Source organism: Calypte anna, chromosome 1 (assembly GCF_003957555.1).
Source record: "Calypte anna isolate BGI_N300 chromosome 1, bCalAnn1_v1.p, whole genome shotgun sequence".
NCBI lineage: Eukaryota > Metazoa > Chordata > Aves > Apodiformes > Trochilidae > Calypte > Calypte anna.
Window position 1 is genome coordinate 140,304,393 of NC_044244.1, and position 19,613 is coordinate 140,324,005.

A 19,613-nucleotide genomic window follows, 5' to 3' on the forward strand; every position below is an offset into this window, starting at 1 on the left:
AATGCCCACTGGCAGGTTAAACAGGAAAATGATAGGCTGGAGCCAAATATTACTTACTTTGCTTTTTTGACCAAAGGGAAGGAATCAGATTGGAAGTGAACGCAGATGCAATTTTTATGTAAACCACAGTTTACTCTCATCCTATCTGCAGGATTTTAGAGAATTTTACATGCTGAAGTTCCAATCCTGCAATAGGTCTGGAGACAAAGAGATGATCTCATGGGACTGGAAGAACCACTTAATTTCAGTGCACATCCTTGTCCTCAGAGGATCTGCATCAATGAAGACGTGACTGTATACTCAATGTTTTTATATGAAAATCTGGCAGAAGGTAGGAACCAAATCTTAGGCCACAACATCAGTTGATAAAAAAAGGGCAAAACAAGAGAAAATTGTCCCGAAGTAACCCTGAAGAAAGTGAAACTCTCCCATTTACCCTTAAATTCTACCAATTGTGGCTTCAGTGTCAATTGATTAATTGCAACAAGGACTCCAAACAGCTAAATAATTTTTGCTTTAACAGAAGAATTAAATGGTCTTCATGCTTTTCAGTACTGGAGTTAGCTAGCTAATTATCTGAGAAATTTTACAAAGAGCCAGAACAGGAAATCTGTGGAAATTCCACATCAGCAGCAACTTATGCTTTCAAGTTTTGTCTGGTGATGTTCTGAAATGCTCACTGATGACTTGACTTTTCACACAGTATTCTATTTTGATGATTTTTAAAGAAAGAAAAAGGAGAGAACACATAAAAATAGATAGCCTTTCTTCTCCCATCTCTGATGGGATTGACTGATTCCAATTTAATGCATTGATGCTGAAGGTCTTTGAAATTCAAAGGTATGTTTCTCTTCCATTCCCTAATGGGATAATAGCACATTCTAATGCACATGCATTTGTTCTTTTAGTCACAATTTAATAAGAGATGCAAGTTGCAAACATTATCGTTTTATGATTATTGTGCAATTAGACAAAAGAAGACACATATAGAGAGGAAAATGGAGAGGACAGAAGATGATTACACCCAATAATATAAACTGCTTTTTTCTAGATTACACAAAGTTCCATTTATAGTTTGCATATTTCTCAAATTCACCCTCTCAAAGAACTGCAAAAACAATTGCTTAAAATCTAGCAGTACTTATATTGCTCATTTGCCCCCTTAATCCCTTCACCTTGATACCCAGCAAAAAAAGAAATCATGATGTCCTATTATAGCCATATAAAATGTACAATAAATTATTTTAAAAAGGAAGCACTTTAATGCTAGTAAGCACCAGTGATCTGCTTCAGAGCTGTCAACAAAGGGCACTTTAGACATTAGAGTGCATTATTGGATGGTAATGGTAAATGGCTGTATAGAATCTCACTGAGTGTTATTGCCATTTAATCATTTTCTTTCCTGTTTGCAAAATGGATAAATGAGCATTTTCACACTCTTAGGACAAATGGTATAAATAAAAATTGATAAAATAGTTTTAAATAGTTTTCACTTTAAAAAAAAGGTATTGTTTTGATCCACTGCAACTCTCCAGCTATCTGTAACTGCAGTGTATCTTTCTGTATTTTGTTGGATATTGCTCACTGCAGTTGAGCTAAATAATTTGCTTCACAGTTTCAGGCTCATTGCACTGTAGTAAGCTCAGGTATTTGACTCGTGGATGGTTGTACCCAGTAGGGATTTGTTACAGCCCAGAATGTTCCAACTCTGTAACTTATGGATTTGTGAACAGTATGGGCTTCAAATGATACTTATGCATAACACTTTTCTTATGACTGAAGCACAACCATTGTAATGATTAAAACATAGATTTAATGGAACACCTTTCCTTTGCACTGAGTGCAGTTTTGGAACAGGTCCTCATGGTTGCAATGACCTGACCACAAGGCAATCTCTGCGCCTACCTCTCAGTCATATGTGCCTGTCCTTAAATAAGTTGTAACACAAACTTATACTAAATAAAAAGATAGATAAATCTAACTACACGGCATCATTTGTGCAAACGTGTGCTTCCTTGCTTCACAAGGGTTACCCTCAGAAAGGAGGAAAACTGTAGAGATGGGAGATAGGAATCTGCTGTGAAAGCAGCCCAGCACCCTGGTGAGGCACACACCCAAATGGCCCCATCTTGGTTCAGCAGGAATGGGGGGTGCTGTGGCTGGGAAATGCAGAAGGCTGGTATTTAATTTTTCCTCACACCTATGGTAGTGTTCAGAAAAACATCTCTATCAGGGAAACCAAGAGAGCTGTCACACAAGCAGAGCAATCTTATCCCAGAGGAAGCCAAGGTCGGGCTCTCCTGAGATCACTGAATCCCCTAATTCGTGTTGGAGAGGCTAGCATCCCAAAGCAAGGAAAAACAAACCTAAACTGAACAACAGCAGCAACAACAACAAAAAATAATCAAAAAGAAAAAAAAACCCAAAGCAAACAAAAGAAAAAACCAAAGCAAACAAAAGCAAACAAACAAAAAAAACCCAAAACCCCCCAAAACACACAAAAAAGGCAAAACCAAACAAACAAAAAATACACACACCTCCAAAAAAAAAAAAAAAAAAAAAAAATCCTCAAAGGCAGGAAAATATAGGGAAAGCTTAAAAAAGCATTGCTTTTTCTGCCCAGAGTGGGAGACCGGAGTTGGTGGGAGGTGACTGCTCTCAGCGATGTGCAGGGTGAGGAGCAGCAGCAAACGCGAGCAGCTTCTGTCAGAGGGAAGCGCAGCTGATTAATCAACTTGATATTACCCGAACTGATTAAACAATGAGACGTCCTGGGGTTTTGCTGTCTGTCCTGATGAGTGCTCATCATAACTATTAGTACAAAACCCCAGCACGTCTCCCCTGGGAGTAAACTACCTTCTAATGTTTCTCCTCTAAAGATTAATTCCATTGTTATGGAACCTGTGTATTAAAGGAACTATAAACTAATCATTAGTCATTTTCAAACAATTTGACCTTTCCAGCTTTGACTGGTGGAGTGTTTTTGGAAGAGGTCTTGTTCGGTTTCCCTCATTCATACAAGCTGGTTTACTTAGGCAAATAGAAAAGGGACTAATATGTCTCCAATATTGTATTGTGTTCATTTTTAAAGCAGAAAGAGTGGACATTTTTTAATGAAACTTTTAATTTACTCTTTTTTTTTTTCCCTGAAGTAAAAAAACAAACAACAACAAAAAAAAAAAAAAAAAAACCCAAAAAAAAACTTTGAAAAAAAAAAAGTACTTTTGCTTTGTTCCACCAAATGACCCAAAACTCTGCCTAGCCTCCAATACAATAAGCTCTCTCTCTGGAAGACCCTGCTAAACTTGAGCTTTACCTGCAAAAGGAAAGTTTTTTGAACATGCACTTAAACAAAGGTTCAACAGTACATTTGTCTCATGCCAATAAATAATTTCTAAATTCTGGATAAAATTTAAAAGTCGTGGCTGAAAGGCACTGCACTGCTTTTGCATGTCTGAAATGGGTTCCTTTTGTCTATCAATCTGTTTTTTGACGTTATTAGTGGTGTGTTTATGTGGCAACCATTAGGGTGCAGAGGGTGGGAAGGGATTACCCTGGAATTCCTCCTTTAGGAGGTCAGATCAGAGAAGGCCTCAGCTTTCTTTCTACAGCTTTCTACATTACAGCCTATCCTCATAGGTATTACAGAGTATCAAATTTTCACCTTCCACAAGACCATTCGCAGCTTTCCTAAGTATCTCCTTATAAGAAAGAGTTGATCTGCAGCCAAAGGCGGGAAAAGACAATTATGTCTAACTTCGTATCCAGTCTTTTCTTTTTCCTCCTGATTTTTCAGTGATAGCAGCTTTTGAACACTTAAAAGCTTTGTTATATTAAAACAAATTTATATCCATTTTAATTCAGATGTCTGGTTTCAAGAGCGGGGGAGTATTTTTTTAATCTATTAAACCTTTTATCCCCTAGGGAAAAGAGTTTTAAAATAGTCTCATCCTCAAGTCATTTTGACTGGTTTCATCAATGAAAGCTTTACCATGCACATATTCTGGATTATTTTTTTTTTTCCCCTAGGTAACTTTTTTTTCCTAAGTTTTCCTGATATGTATGCAGGTCAGAGTAAACAAACCCATGAAAAACCTCCCCGTCCAAGCCCTGGAGCACAAAGGATACAAAGAGCAGCTGGCCAGCTTCAACCCTGCAGACATAATAGCAGAAGACTGGTGATTCTCAGTGCTTCAGTCCCCCACAGGGGCATACAGCCCAGCACAAAAGATTGCAAGGGTTTGGGTTTTTTTTCAGTTGTTTGTTTGTTTGGTTGTGGGGTTTTTATGTGTGTGTGTGTGTGTTTGTTTTGTTGTTCATTGTTTTGGTTTTGTTTTCTTATTTTTTACTCTTTTTTAACTCTGTGCCCTAGCTTAGAGAAATTACAGGACAGGTCCCACTCACATTCATTGCTCACAAACCACCAGGTGCTCAGATGCAACAAATAAATCCAGAGGTAAGAGCTACAATGTCTTTAAGTTCCAAATACTTCTGGCATCTTTCTGGGTAATTTATAAGTCTTAAATATTCCTAAAGCTTTTGAAATATCTGTTCACCTACCCAGTAAGTACCTAAAGCTAAATCATATTTCCTAATGGCTATTTAAAATGGGTATTAGTTCAACACACGGATTTTTTGGAAATGCTGTTCTTTAGACACTTACACTCCTCTACATTTAATATAACTGTGTTTAAACACCTACACATATTTAGGGCTGTGAATTTCACGCTATTACAATGTCTGGCATTACACATCCCTGCCAAGAAAATAGTCCTATATGCCTGACTATACCCGTGGAAGCTAACAGTAGTTCTGTTCATGATTCAATATAGGCAGGGGTTTAGACCTTACCATCAACACCTTTATTCCTTTGCTTCACGTCTCCATTGTGAACCTTTTAGAAAAAAACCTGACTTCCTAATTTCCATTAGCATCTATGGAAGTTTTGTTCAAATAAGAAAAACAACCTGTGCTTTTCACACTGTGCTCACCAAGCCCAGTGGTCTCCAGTGCATTTATGAAGTGACTCTGAAAGCCAACCAAGAAAAGCCAGATTGTTGCCTTAGACATTAACTGTACATGGGTCCACTAAAGAGTGTTACGAGGTCATCAGTGTAAGGGAGGTTGGCAATCTTTTGCCTATACAACCAGATTTACCATTTTTTTTGTCAAATCAGGTGAGCTGAAGTGATCCAGATGAAGTTATCTTCTCTGTTCCCTTCAAATAAAACAAATTTATAGATTTTTTTTTCTCTATTATAAAATATTTTAGAAGTGGAACCTTTATTTCATACCTCCACCCTGTGAAACAATTTCCTTTGATTGTATTGCTGGCAATTTAAAATACACTGTATGATTAAGCTTTTAACATGTTATTTTATACGATTTCTTTCAACTGCAATTGCAGATTTTTAAAGCTGTGAATAAGGCTGTAAGAAATCAGCTACTATACAAGTTCCTTCAAAAGCTAGTAATTTCAGTTACCTGTGCAGTAAGTGACTCATGGTCATCCAAAAAACTGTGAAGTAGAAAGTTCAACCCCATCTCCCACCCTCCCACCCCTCTCTCCTGCCCTGCAAAATGTGCCTCCAGCAAGATTTCCGTATTTGTTTGTTTTGTAATCGATAAAATCTATTAGCAGACAAGGTATTGCAATTTCCAGAACATCAATACAACTAGTTTAACTTCAGATGCTGGTGACTTGGGATGTCAAACTCCCACAGTTGTTGGGAGTCTGGCATTAAAAGAACAGATACAATCCTAAGCCTAAGTGTTAACAAAGCCTGTTGGCATCCCAGAGGAGATTAGGTTGCTGATCTTGTAAGGATCAGCTACTTACTTAGTGATGTTTACACTGACATTGATGTAGTGACATCCTGATCTAATTACATGTCAATAAACCACAGTCCTGATGCCCTGAGAAGATCAGGAGAGGATTACAAGAACTCCATTGCCAATCCTTAAGCCTAAGGAAGCAACCCCAGCCCCGTGATTTAATTACCAAGAATTCAGTAACTGTAAACTTGTTTTAAACTGGCCGATTCTTTTCAAAATAGACTCCATCCCTCCTTTTAACCCTTTCACCTCCAAATTTTGTAGACATTTCACTGCTTTAGCAAACACTCTGCAAACTTGTTAAGATGCCTCAATGTCATTTGTGTCTAAGATTAAAGTTTTTCTTTGAGTCTAAGCACTTTTAAAGGTTTTGTTTTACATCTATGTTGTTATTTCATGTTCTCTGGCAGGGTGTCAGAAAGTAAATTCAGTACTGTGTTAATTCTGGCAATCAGTGTGTTTATCTCCTTAATGCCATCAGCCCTGGATGACCTATGCTGCAGCCTTGGGGATATAGGGATGGATGCTCCTGCTTAGGGAAAGGTGGAGTATCATCCACAGGCTGGCAAAACATTATTTTGCCTGAATGTCTGAGAAACCTCAAGGTAGCTTTGCTGTAGACATGAGAAAAGTTCAGGTCTGCAGAGCAACCAAACAGTCTAATAGGCATCACTCTACAGATGAGGGTGGTAACCACTTCCAAGCACTTTCAGCTAAGAAAAGTACACCTTAAACAGTCCAGAAATGTCAAGAATTTTTAGGCTAGTTGTTATTGTGCTTGAGGGGTTTTGTTAAACAAGATTTAACATAGGGAAATGAGTGTAGAGTTTCTCATATTTTTGACTTATGAGTAACTGGAATCACTATTGTTATTGAGTCATAAATGAACTCCATACCCTTCTTAAAAGCTCAGATGATTTTTAAAGGTTTGACTCATTCTGAGCACTGTGCCTGCCTCCTGTGCAGGTGGTGTTTGAGTTACGGTCTTACTAGAAAAGACAGACTTCTAACGTGTTAGTGAGGTGCAGGCAGAACGCTGCAGCACAGAATCCTCTTCCAATATAAAGTACACACACACGTGTTCTGCATTACCACTACCAGGATATTTTACCTGCCTTATTTCTTAAGCCCTAGGAGAGCAGTAGGGGCTGCTGCAGCTGAGGGGGAAAAAAAAGCCAGCTGATTGTGCACAATTAATCTTCCTAGAGCTTTAGAATCTGATTTTTGTTTAAAAAGGAAGGCAGTGTATTCTGTCTGCCCTGCTCTGCATGGGGGTTGAATAAAATGCTTCCAAATTATTATTCTGTGATTCTATGTCAAGTGTCAAGATCTGTAAAACAAGACACATTTTTTCCTGCTCCTCCAGTTTTTCCCCTTGCTTTCCCTAGTCTCTAATTTCATCATTTTATTCACCCTTCAAGTAAACTCCCATGTAGTGATATGTAAAGCTTTCATTCTGCTATCCAAAGGTGCACAGCTATTTCATATTTCTGGAAAGGACACAACCTTCATGAGCAGTTGAGTAACTTACATGTCTAAGGCCCACTTAAAAAAATTACTTATGCTCTTTGAAAGCCAGTGTTGTGATGACTTTCCATGGAAGATGACAGCTTTTAAACATTTCCTCCAATGCAACAAATTGAAAATAAAGGAGGGTTTCTTTAATGATAAGCTTCTGAATGACGAAAGCACTTTGGGGGGGGATGTGGATGACAAAGCAAACAGATTCTCAGTGTGTTTCAGTGGTTTTGCAGGCAAAGATGTTTTTTGCAGAAATTGGTCTTAGTGTGACCTTAGCTAGATTTGATATAAATCATGTTACGGATAAAGACAAAAAGGCCTGGGTTCAACCCTGATAGATTTCTTCTGGCCTCATTCAGTTTCACCAGGGGTAAACATGGACCAAGTTGTTTCACTGTGAATATGTGAAATAACTTGTTTCCACATAGTTCCATTCTGCATACCTACAGTATGCTGTATAATAGTAGTAATAACACCAGGCACTTAATGCTTTCATCTTCAAAGCACTTTGGGAACATTAGCCAACTCTTACAGAAGTACAGCTGATGAAGAAACAGAAATTTCCTGAAGAAATAGATAGATTCTGTTGTACACCAAATGAGCTTTTATAAACTCAGTATTTTTGAACTCCTAAAAGGCTGTAAAAAGAAAATATTATACTGTAAGTGTTTCTAGCTTTCCTCGCTGCTCAGAAAAAATACCTTTAGCAAAGGGTGCTGAATATCTTCTTTATAATCAAACAAAGCTCTGATTCTGCAGGATACTAAATGATGTGACTGTGTCAGCAACACATGTAAGTTTTTATTCACCTTCCAGCATATGGACCTACTTTTATAACTGAGACACTCACCAAGTTTCACTTTAAGCAGTCGGTGTGGCTGCTCATTACCCTCTGAGATCTTCTGGCTCTTTCTAACATCTCAGGGAACACAAGTTCCTAAAAGCAATGATTCCAAATTTCACCTTTATTAGGGACCAAACTCGGTGATGTGGATTTCTGCTCTCCTCGGAAGGTGTCTGCTCATATGTATAAAGTTAGTTACCTGTTTATAGGCTTTCCTGAGACCTTTGTGGAGAAAACCAGTGTGCCTGGTCACCAAGAGCAGCTCTAAACCCTTCGTAAAGACACAGGTGATTTGGCGGAAAGTCATTCATAAAAATGCCAGCATGGAAAAAGATTAATGGCATAGGAATCATTCGGTATTTAGTTTACTGGCTGAACAGCAACAAACCCCATAAAATCTGTTTTCAGCTTGTCTGATTAAAATGTAAAATGTGAACAAAAAATTTTGCTCAATAAAAGGAAGGAAAACAGTCAGCCTGAAGAAAGTGTTGTGTTGAACTTGAAGTAAAACATTCAACTTTTAAAATTTCTCAATATAATTGGGCAAATATCAAAATGAAATCGTTCTGTATACACCAAAAATTCTGAGAGAAAAAGGCCATCTTTGGAAGTTGGGGGAGAAGTTGCAAAAACTCCTCATATGTGACACAAATTTTATCTCTGTGTAATCATATTAACCTTGTTCAGTGTCACAGAATCCTCTCTGATATTCCTTGCCACACCTCGGTGGAAGGATGTCAGCATGGGTCTGTAGTTTTGCCATTTCTTTCTGTCTTTACCACACTATGAATTCCTGCAGCTAACATTTACCTTTGGGAAGTTTTCCCATGAGGAAAGGGAGCTAAGTTACTGATCTGACTTTTCCTAGACACGCAGAAAAATGTTGTGATGGATATGTTTTATTATGATCAGCATCAATCTAATTTAGCTTTGCACTCACCCACAGCTAAGAACCTGTAACAGACAGATGCATGATGAAAAACAGCAGTGGGAAGGTAGTGCTATGGTGATAGTGACTACATCAAAAAAAGGGACATCATGTAAAAGGCTAATACAGTGCATTAAGCTCAGAAGCTCAAGACTGATCTAAATTCTGGGCTCAATATATCCATTTGCCTAATTTCCTTGCTTCTGAAATTAAGCATTATATAAATGTGTCATAGTGCTCCAGTTGTTCTCCTCTTGAGAAATGAAAAGCACTGAGTCTCATTCTGCATATTCAAAGAAAAATAAATTGCAATTGAGAGATATAGGGCTGCCTGAAATTGGATTCAGTCTTTATTTAAAGTGAGCCTCCTTTCACTCCAACATGGGCAGCATTAGGATGCAGCCTACAAGATCCCCAGCTTCTTCAGTGTACAAATCGGTAAAAACACAGCATTTCTTTAGACCATTTTTTACAGCATAAATCTAGTTTGCTCTATCGGGTTAAAATTTTTAGTATGGTTTTTATCCGTTGTGTGTTACAGGATATTATGAAAAATTGAAATCCAAGCCAAAAATGTATGTTTTGTGCAACTGCAAATAACTGCAAAGCTCACCGCAACCATACCAGTGCTACCACAGAAGTACCTTGGCAGCTGTTATAGGAAGTGAGAGAGCTTTAATAATAAAAAAAAAAACCACCACAGATGTCAATTACTAATGGCAAGGTTTACCACACTCCTGCTACTAAAACACTTTCCATGGAGGCAAGTTATAATGTTTATTACCCACGTCCTCCCACTCTGTGCAACGAGTTGTGCAGTGGCGATGCTTAGGAAGTTTTCTTGGAGAGTCAAGATCTTTCAAAAGGAGCCCCACAGCAGCTATTTCAGCAATGCTGTTGCAGTTTTCAGATTGCAAGGAGGGCAACAAATTGAACTGACAATGTAGCAGCTGCTGTCTGCATCTTTCTCCCTCATTTCTGCCTTGCTCCACCCATTTCCTAAGAGTTCCTCTTGCCTATAAGAAATACAATGCATGCTCACTGCTCCCACACCTCTCACTGTGTTCTACACAGGCAGGAAGCTCTTTCTTTTCAAGAACTTTTATGGGTTTTTATTGAAATGCACCACTTCAGGATTTGTTGTTTATAAATCAGTTTCAAGTGTACAACCTATACTTCTCAGAACACTAAATATAAGAAATACTGTTTATCACCTCATACCTTGCTGCTAGCAATCAAAGCTCTGTAGAAGTTAAATTATAGCAGCTGATATAATCTGTATTGAAATGAACTGATATTGTTTGAATATAAAAGTAGAAAGGTATCTTTACTGGCAATAGTGTCAATATCTCCTGACTCTTCCCCACACTGCAGGGGAATCTCTTAGCTTCCCAGGTTGCCTTAGGCTCTCCTGGCCATGCTGCAATTACGTACATGGACATTTGGGAACCCTGGTCTCCAGCAAAGACATGTAATTGTAGAACAGCTGTGCTGATGGAATTGTATGCAACTGCACAAAGTTGAAACAGAAGAACTGCTAAGTGGGAGTAAATAAGAAATTTCAGCTAGTACACAGCTCCTTAATGACATTTACAGTTAAATAAAAGAAGACCAAGAAGTGAGTTCAAAACAAGAACCCTAGTTTTCTTCACTGCTCAATTGTTAACCATTTCAGTTAAGTTTTCTCCAAGACAAATACGAACATTTTCTGGGGATAAGTTACTGTAGAAACTACTGCAGTAAAATTGTACCAGATTTGGCACCTATCAGTCTGTTTTATCCCCCAAGACTATTTTCACTCACTCACACCCCTTCATATCTGAAGGCATAAATAGCATGCACCCTGATTCATACTGCAAGAACTGTTGGTGGTCATACAGAAGTCACAGTATTTAAGATATTTTGAGCTGAAAAGACCCACAACCAAACCCCTCCAGTATAAAGGCATTTCTCACTCATCTAGCATTTTAGTTTATTTCTTGGATTACAGACTATCTAGAAGTATGAGGGGGGACAAAACTAAACCAGGTGTCCCCAATTGCCAAGGATTTTGGAGTACCTGAGCACCATAGAGTAATGAAGAGACCTGAATAGTTACATCAGACAGTGAAGCTGCTGAACTGCTCACAGAGGAAACGAAGCAAATCACTGCTTTTTATTGCTCTGGGTGTAAATAGTAAAGGCATCTCAGTTTTTCTCTAGAGACACGTGGAGATAACAGTAGCATCCCCTTCTTTTGAGCCCCTATTTCATTACTTTCCACCCAAGAGTTCAAAATCTTTTTTACCAATTGTCAGTTCAACAATAATAATTCTTATAAAAACATCCTCTCAAAATTCTCAAACAAGTCTTAAATAAAAAGGGGAGGTTGTAATCTTGCTCATATTGCTAATTTTAAGCCTGGGAACTATGTTATCTGTCATGTAATTAGACTTTCTCCCAGTTTTATGTTTAAAAAGAAGCAAGAAATTACTTAGAAATAGATACCCTCTCTCCTAGTGGCTATTTCTGGAATGGTCCTACCTTGCCAGAGAACTCTGAGCAAATAGGAGACAGCCTGCAGGAGCAAAAAGACATCACTCTGGAAATATTCTGCTTTCTCCTTCATTGCCAGGCGTAAGACCCACCACAACATGGCAGCCAGAACACCCACTGATAAATGGGCAAAGTTCTACCCCAACTAAAGGCAGACATCGAGTCAAGGTCTCTTAATTAGACTTGCTGTTGCTTTTATAATCTATGGAAAGAAACAGGATGTTTCAAGAGGATGATTCAGTTCATTTCAGATCTGAATTGCTTTCTGGAGCTGTAGATTTATGTCACTGCTTAGGAAGGAACATTATTTTAAATAAGGTTTGTCAGCTGACTACTAAGTTTAAATGGGATGAATGTGGGTGAAAAACCCCCATCTGCATTGAGTAGATGGGCCAATATTTTAGCTCAGCTCCTTTTTTTTTTTTTTTTTTTTTTTTTTTTTTGTGAACAGGGACATATTAGAGCATCAAATTGGTGGTAGAAAGGCACGTATGTATCTGCAAAAAGCCTCTCAAGCTCTTTTTTTGTAGGAGATCTGCATGTTTTCTGCTGCTGCCCAGAAAAAAGCAGTCAAAATCTTCTCTAAGTAAATAATTGCAGAAAGCAGATAGAGAATAACAGAAGTAATGGTTTCATAATTGGAACAGAAGGCCACAGACTTTTATAATGGAAGCTAATACACACACACACACACACACACACACACACAAAAAAAAAAGCCTGTAAAAGATCCTGTACTAAATAAAACTATTTAAAATTTTTTTCTCTACATACAACTTCCATCTCAGTTTGACAGAACTGCAAAACCTCATTGAGCTCACTGTGAATAAAGCTGAGTGACTGAAACCTCTCTGCATTAAATCCGATTTTCCCAGAAAGAAGAGGGGGAAAAAATAGCATCCATAGTGATTACTTTAAAAGAACAACAAACAAAGGAAAACAGATTTTTAACAACTTAAGGACACACTGCACTCTGACCAGTTGCTAACTTATAATTAAGGCATCATCTCTGCAGCAACAGAATGGGAATCTTTCTAAGCAAGGATGAGACCTGTTTATACCTTTTCTTACTCACAGCCAGCTTTTGCTTGTGATTGTATATTTTTTAATGGTTCAATATTTACAAAAAGACTGCAAAATTAAAAGAGATCCCACAGATACAGAAGACAAAATAATTATAAGGGTCAACTTGATAAGACATATAATCTTCAGAAACCTGCAGGTTTGCCTAATAAAATATTTATATCAGTCACTGTTGGACACCAAGTGAGAGCAATGGAAATGAATTCCTCAGGAGTAACTTTTCAGCACATGTGAAAATGTCAAAGAAATGTCGTATTTGGGAAGATTTTCAGAGGAAGACAGTATTTTTCTCTTTTTCTTCCTTATTTGACATAATTGCAGATCAAGTTAGCACTCTTGAGGCATATTGATTTATTTCCTATTTTGCTGTCAAAGGAATTTGGTTTATTTACACCATATATTTGCAGTTGATCATACATTTGTATAAAACAAGCCAGTCTTTATCATCTTAAGATCCATATTCTCAGCTACAAAGTGAACCTCAATGTCCACGGTGGAAAACATTTGCTTTTGTGAAACTACTAGACAGTTGCAACAGAAACAGAATAATCATATTGTATGTTAAAGCTTTAAGCATTAGTGAAATAATAAGCATCAAATTTACTTTCAAATTTAGATTTTGAATACATATATATGAGGTAAGATATTATAAGATATTATAGATATATCTTGAGACTGACTCATCAAAATTGGGAATACTAACGAGGAGATGAAAAGAAGATAGAAAAGAAAGATAAAAACTGTAAAACTAATAAAAAACATGGGAGGGAAGAAATAAAGATCCTAGGGTTCTGGATGTGTTGGTATTATGGAAGTATCATGCATGGACCTGAGAACAGGTCACTCTTAGGGAAAGGCAAGGAAAGAAACAAGCAACTTGCTGTGAATGTAGTCAAAAGTTATTTCTAAAAACTGTAGCAGAGGATCCAAAGAGCAAGCATCTAATATAGCAACATTTGCTGTTTTGTGTTATTATTTTGACACTGCAGACAAACAGGGGATTCAGGCTCCTCTGCTCATTTGAGCGGTGTTAGCAGGAACCCAATTTTGGGGTCTACTTTTGAAAAGCCAGACTTCAGTACATGAGACATACTGGAAGACAGTATGGAGATGCTGCTGAAAGGAATAGTTCATAGAAAACAAAGGTCATTATTAAGTGGTGCAATGAAACACAGGAGTCCTTTAAAAGCAGTCTTGGTCTTCGGAGGATTTTAAAGACTGAAGGCAGGATCTTGGTTTTCATGGGAGATACAATCAGAGCCTGAGGCAGGTAGAATGGTGAATGATAAAAAGAAATCCCACAGCAGACACTTCTGAATGGGCTAAGCAGAAGCAAAGGAGGTGTTTGGATGAAATGAGCAGGATTTCATGACTAATGGGGCTCACAAAATTCCTTTTGCAGTGGAACACTGAGTGGTGTGGTATGGCAAAGGATGCCAGGGATAAAATCATATAGATAGTCATGTTGCCTCCTTTATGTCCATGTGTATGTGTGTTTTCAAGACATACTGTTCTAGAGTAGCACAGACCCATTAGTATCCAGACACGAATCTTTACAGAAGCCTCTTTTGTAACCTTCTGTTTTGTGTTGAGACAAAAGGGAACAGCAATCACTGATGAGAAAAGAGAGAATCAGCCAGCTCAGAGTCTAACAAGTGTCACTGCTGTGTCTCTTTATGGGTGGTAGGAATTATAGTGCACTTCTCTTCCGGTGTGTTTCAAAATATAATTGCAAATTAATTACCATGTGACAATAAACAAACAGCTATGGTACACAGCATATTTACTGTACAGAGCTTTATTCCATCTCTCTAGTACTCCAAACAGGTGTTCAGTGTTACCTACAGCTAGAATTGGGGCTACAAATCAGCATGAGATTCATCAAAACGGATCCCTGCCACTTCACACTATTACTCCAGCAGATATAATTCATACTGCTCAGCAGTGGAAGCATTATATGCACCTTCCCCCAGCCTCTTTCTCCCTCCTTGCAAAAATGTCAAGAGAGACAGAGAGAGAATATCGAAGGAGATCCTGAGTGTCAATGAAATATCCCACAGTGCTGAAGACAGAGAAAACATTGGCAAGCTGCTTTAATAAGGGAACTATGCCGTGCCATATCCAGGCCCTAAAAAAAGGGAGAAAAACTATGGGGGAGGGAAGATAGGAAGAAAAAAGAAGATTATATATGTTGGCTACAACATTTAGCCATAAATACTTGAGAATCATGTAATGTTCCAGAAGCCATTTATCTGAAAATGGAACTGTACTGATATTTCAAGACTCATTGTTAAGAAAATTATGGGAGGTTCTAGGCAGCATTTTTGAGGACATGCTATGTTTGAGACTGAATTATGAAAACATTAGTGAATTTTATTTCAACATATGCCCCAGACACAGGTTGTGCTTGTTTGGATCCATATATATGGCTTTATATTCCACACTGATTTTCAGTTGCTATCTGTTGCACAGGCAAGTTCTCCTTGCAGGTAATCTGGGTGTAGGTCCAAAATTTAAAACTTAATCCAGACACCCTGGAGTCTTGGAGGAGTTTTATTTAGCACAGTGGGTTTTGCTTCTTGCTGTAAGGAACTTCCCCATGACTTGGCAGAGCCTATCATTCAGATGTCACCTGAAATGTCTGACCTACTATAACAGCCCATTTTCTCTTCTGTGCTTGACTTTGGCCCCTGTCAGTCTCAGGACTGGAATGCAGGTTTCTACTGCAATGGCTGGAAAGTCTCATGCCCCCAGAAGAGAAAGTGAACTGATTTCTCATGGAAATCAGTGAGATCCTCTTTTCCCTTGAGAAGGTGGTGTTTAGGGACCCCTTCAAGTGAGACTTTCCTGCTACCAGCCTCCATCTTCTGAACCAGAGATTGAGAAAGATGTGGAATGGCATCCACCTCTAGAAGTATGGGCTTCTACAAGTTCTGGGACTCTCACCAGTCTCATATCAACCCTAGAGATGCTATGAACACTGTTCTGTCTCTATTTGTCTGCCATTTTCTTTAAGAGAGAGAAAATTCTAATGGTTCGATTTGTACTTGTCTCAATGCCACTGTAGGATAGACCCTTTCCAAAAATTTTTAAAGCCCACTTTAAAGCCCTAATTAAGATCCCTGTAAGCTTCCAAAACGGAGCAAAAATGACACTATGGGATGGAGGAATTCAGGCCAGTCCCTTCAGCATATCATATGCATGCATCTAAGACAGGTGTAGTGGAGCCCTGGTCCTTCTCTAGGGTGTCCAGAAAGGAGGTGGGTTATTTTGATTTGCCCAAATTATCCTCCACAATCCTGCTTTGCCATCATTCCCATTCAGCACAGGTGCATGATGCAGCAACAAGGGAGCAGGTTCTTGCAAAAAACACCAAGAAAGAGACTATCAAAAGAGACTCTGAGTATCAGTAAAATATGCAGGGGTGTTGAAACCAGGGAAACAGCAGCAAGCTGTTCTGTGCTTTCAGGTATACACCTTGGCAAAATAAGATGACTTCAGGATTACAAACAGTACTTCTGTGCAGTCAGAAGCTGTGATTGAGACAAATGGGTAGTTTTAATCTGCATGTAGCAAAGAGAGCAATGCTTTTCTTTCAGATAGAACCATTGAAGGTTAGCCATAGATTTGTCACTTTAAGTTCAGCAAAATGTGTTGTATGCAGGTAGTCTCTGAGAATTGTAGTTTAAAGTGAGCTTAATGAATGCTGTGAGCTCTTTTTTTTTTTTTTTTTACAAATAATGATGAGCTGATTTTATCTTATTCTGCAATATCATCTCTATATAACACTGTTGATAGAGGGCTGATGGAGGGGTTTGATCCAAAGCATTCAAACCCGCATACCTAAATTTAAGACCCTTAATCTATATTTAAAGTACCTAGAATTAAATGGCCTGGTTTTCAGATGTGCTGAGCACTCACAGATGTTTCACACACCAGTAGGAGGGAGCATTAACATGCATACAGCAAAGTGGTTGCAGCCACAGTGTTGATGTGGAGCCTGCTGCATCCTTGCTACGTGTCACAGAACCAGTACCAGTCGTGGGGACATAGACAGCAGCCAGGCAACAAGAGAGGCTGCCTGGCTGCCTCCTGCCCTCTCCCAGGAACCCATCCCTTCAAAAAGGCAGAAGCAAATTTAGAGCCTATCCAGTTCATTCTGTGGTATTGGTATACCTGTTTCCACAGTACTAGTTTTTACCAATTTTGGTACCACTCTATTTGGGTTTCTCCATGCAGCAAAGCATAATAGTGCCAGAAAAGTCACCCTTACTCAGAGACACATTCTAGTCATTGAAGCAATAAGTCCCCAATTAACTTTGCCTGTATTCTCAAATACAGGGAGTTCGAATCCCCATTTTAATATCAGCACTCTTAGCACTTCTGTAGTAACACATAAATCATTCCTCTCTGATTCTGAATCTATAAAGATTAGTAATTTTTTTTGCCCAACACACATAATTCTGGGGTTCACTAGCTTACTGCTCAGCCTCTTAGCCACTGTATATCAGAATAATTACACAGTTTTGTGCATCTGTGCATACAGTACTGGGGAAATCAATCCCATATATACTATGGCATTAGGATGTACCTGGGAGCACAGAAGCAATGGTAACCAGAAGTGTGCTTCTCTCTTCATGAGGCTAAAAGTGTTCCAGCAGGATACACGAGAGAAACTTGTATTTTAACCTCGTTGTAAGAGAAGGATGAAATCCAGCCCTGTAAGAACCTGTACATCCTTGCTCATCATTGCTTAGTTTAAAAATGATTGAATATTTGACACACACAGGCATCAAAATGAAACTCATGAATTTCAGCAGTTGTTTGGAGATTGTGTTTTCTTTTGAGAAAGAAAACAAAGGTACCTATGATCCTATAATCTTTTCCCTCCCATATGGCTCTGCACTTGGCTTTGCAAATCTAAAAGGGCAGGCATGAAAACTTCCACCAGTTCCTGTATGAAATTATTTTTAAAAGAAGATTGAAAGTAACTTCAGAAATTACGTCAGTGCAAGATCATGATTTGAACCAAAGGTAGCTGTTTGCTGCTTTGTTTTGTTTTGTTTTGTTTTTTTCTGTTTAGAGGGGAAAGACAATCTCTGACATACACAACAAAATGATACTTGGCTTATTCAAATACATTACAGCCACAAAAACCAATTTTAACTATTCCTTTCAATTAGGTTCTACAGTGTAGAATAAATTGTAGTGTCTGGAGTTATGCAGACTTAAGGCTCTTGAGTGGGAAGCAGAAATAAATGAAGTTTCAGAATAAAATGTTCATCACAACTATCTCAAGCTTGACACAAGAAAAGCTGCTTCTCCTATTACTACGAGTCAATACATAGCAGTACAATATAAGTGTCTTCCATTTTCCCCTATTTCACGCTAGATTTGTCTGATAGATGAGTGTACTTAAGTAAATAGCACATGCAATTTTAATAGGACAGGTGCTCTGAATGTACAGGGAAGGTCATTCCTATTATTTCAATTAACAGCATAAGCTACAAAAACACATGAGAGTGAATTAATTTAAAGCTTCAATTTAATGCTACTAGTAAGGACATCCTTAGGCCTCTTGGTTGTCTTGACAACTCCTGCATCCTAGCCAGCAGAAGCCAATCTCTGCTGTTCCCCTTCTCAGCATACAAACAGTTCAGAGAGTACATTAGCTAAGAATATGATGCCCATGTAAATGTTGAAATATTTTTGTTGCCATAGAGATAAGAAGAATGGCAAAAATACAGGAGCACTTGACATACTCCAAGGCAGACTTTTAATTAAAAAAAGCCTCAAATGACAATGCCAAGATGGCTGAACATACCATAGTGCTTTTATGCTAACCTACTGCATACAAATAATGAGCCCAAATTATATACTTGCTGCTGATAGGTGTAAGAAATGCAGATAAATGGTAAATGAAGAGACCCAGGATTTTCAAGAGGTGAAATAATATTGATTATTTAAAATCAACCACTATAAAAGAACATTTTTTAAAACAGTAGACAATTAATTACAATGCGGTGATTTGAAATATGTTCAGAGAAACTAGTGTCACAAATATTAATGAAAAACAAAGTTCAAGCTGGGAAACAGCATTAATTAAAGTGTTTTAATTAAAGCAACGCTGCCATTAGTCTTGCAAATGATGTGACTAGGCAAAACAACCTTGTACCCAGTGAGAATCAGCATTTCAACTCTGCATTTATTTAAAATGTATGTTCAATTCCATAGCTACGCTGCAAACTTGCATGTGAGCAGAAGTCACACTCAAGTCAGGTGAGTCACGGAATGTAATCAGTTCAGTGTCTACATTTTGAACAAGCCAGAAATGCCTGAAACTCAGAGTGCTTTTGCCTGATGAGACAAAAAACTAGGCATGATAAAGGGTAATAAATTATCATCCTAGTCAGTGGCTTCTTGTGCTTCCTCTTCAGCTCCACTAACACCTTTCAAAAATTTGACTTTGCAGTCAAAGTGAGGAACAGGACTGCTCTGATGAATCTCTAAGAAAATAGGAACCATTTTAGCATTTGATTAATAGACAGAGAATCCCAAGGGGTTAGAAAAGTATATGCTTAATCATTGCTGCTGCCATTTTGTACACAGCCATTTGACTTCAAACTTGCCATAGTGATGTCTTATTTACACTGAAGACAAGGAAATGCTGGCGTGAATCCAAATAAATATTTTATGCACTTAGTGTAAGACGAATTCTGCTCTAGATGAAACAAATAGTTTTAACTATTTTAACAGCATATTTTAGATGCCCTTATTTGTTGCATTTGGGAATTTTTCTCTCTCTCTCTCCTAAAGTTTTTGGATGGATTCACAATCTAAATTCTGGTCTTATGAAGAAAGATATAA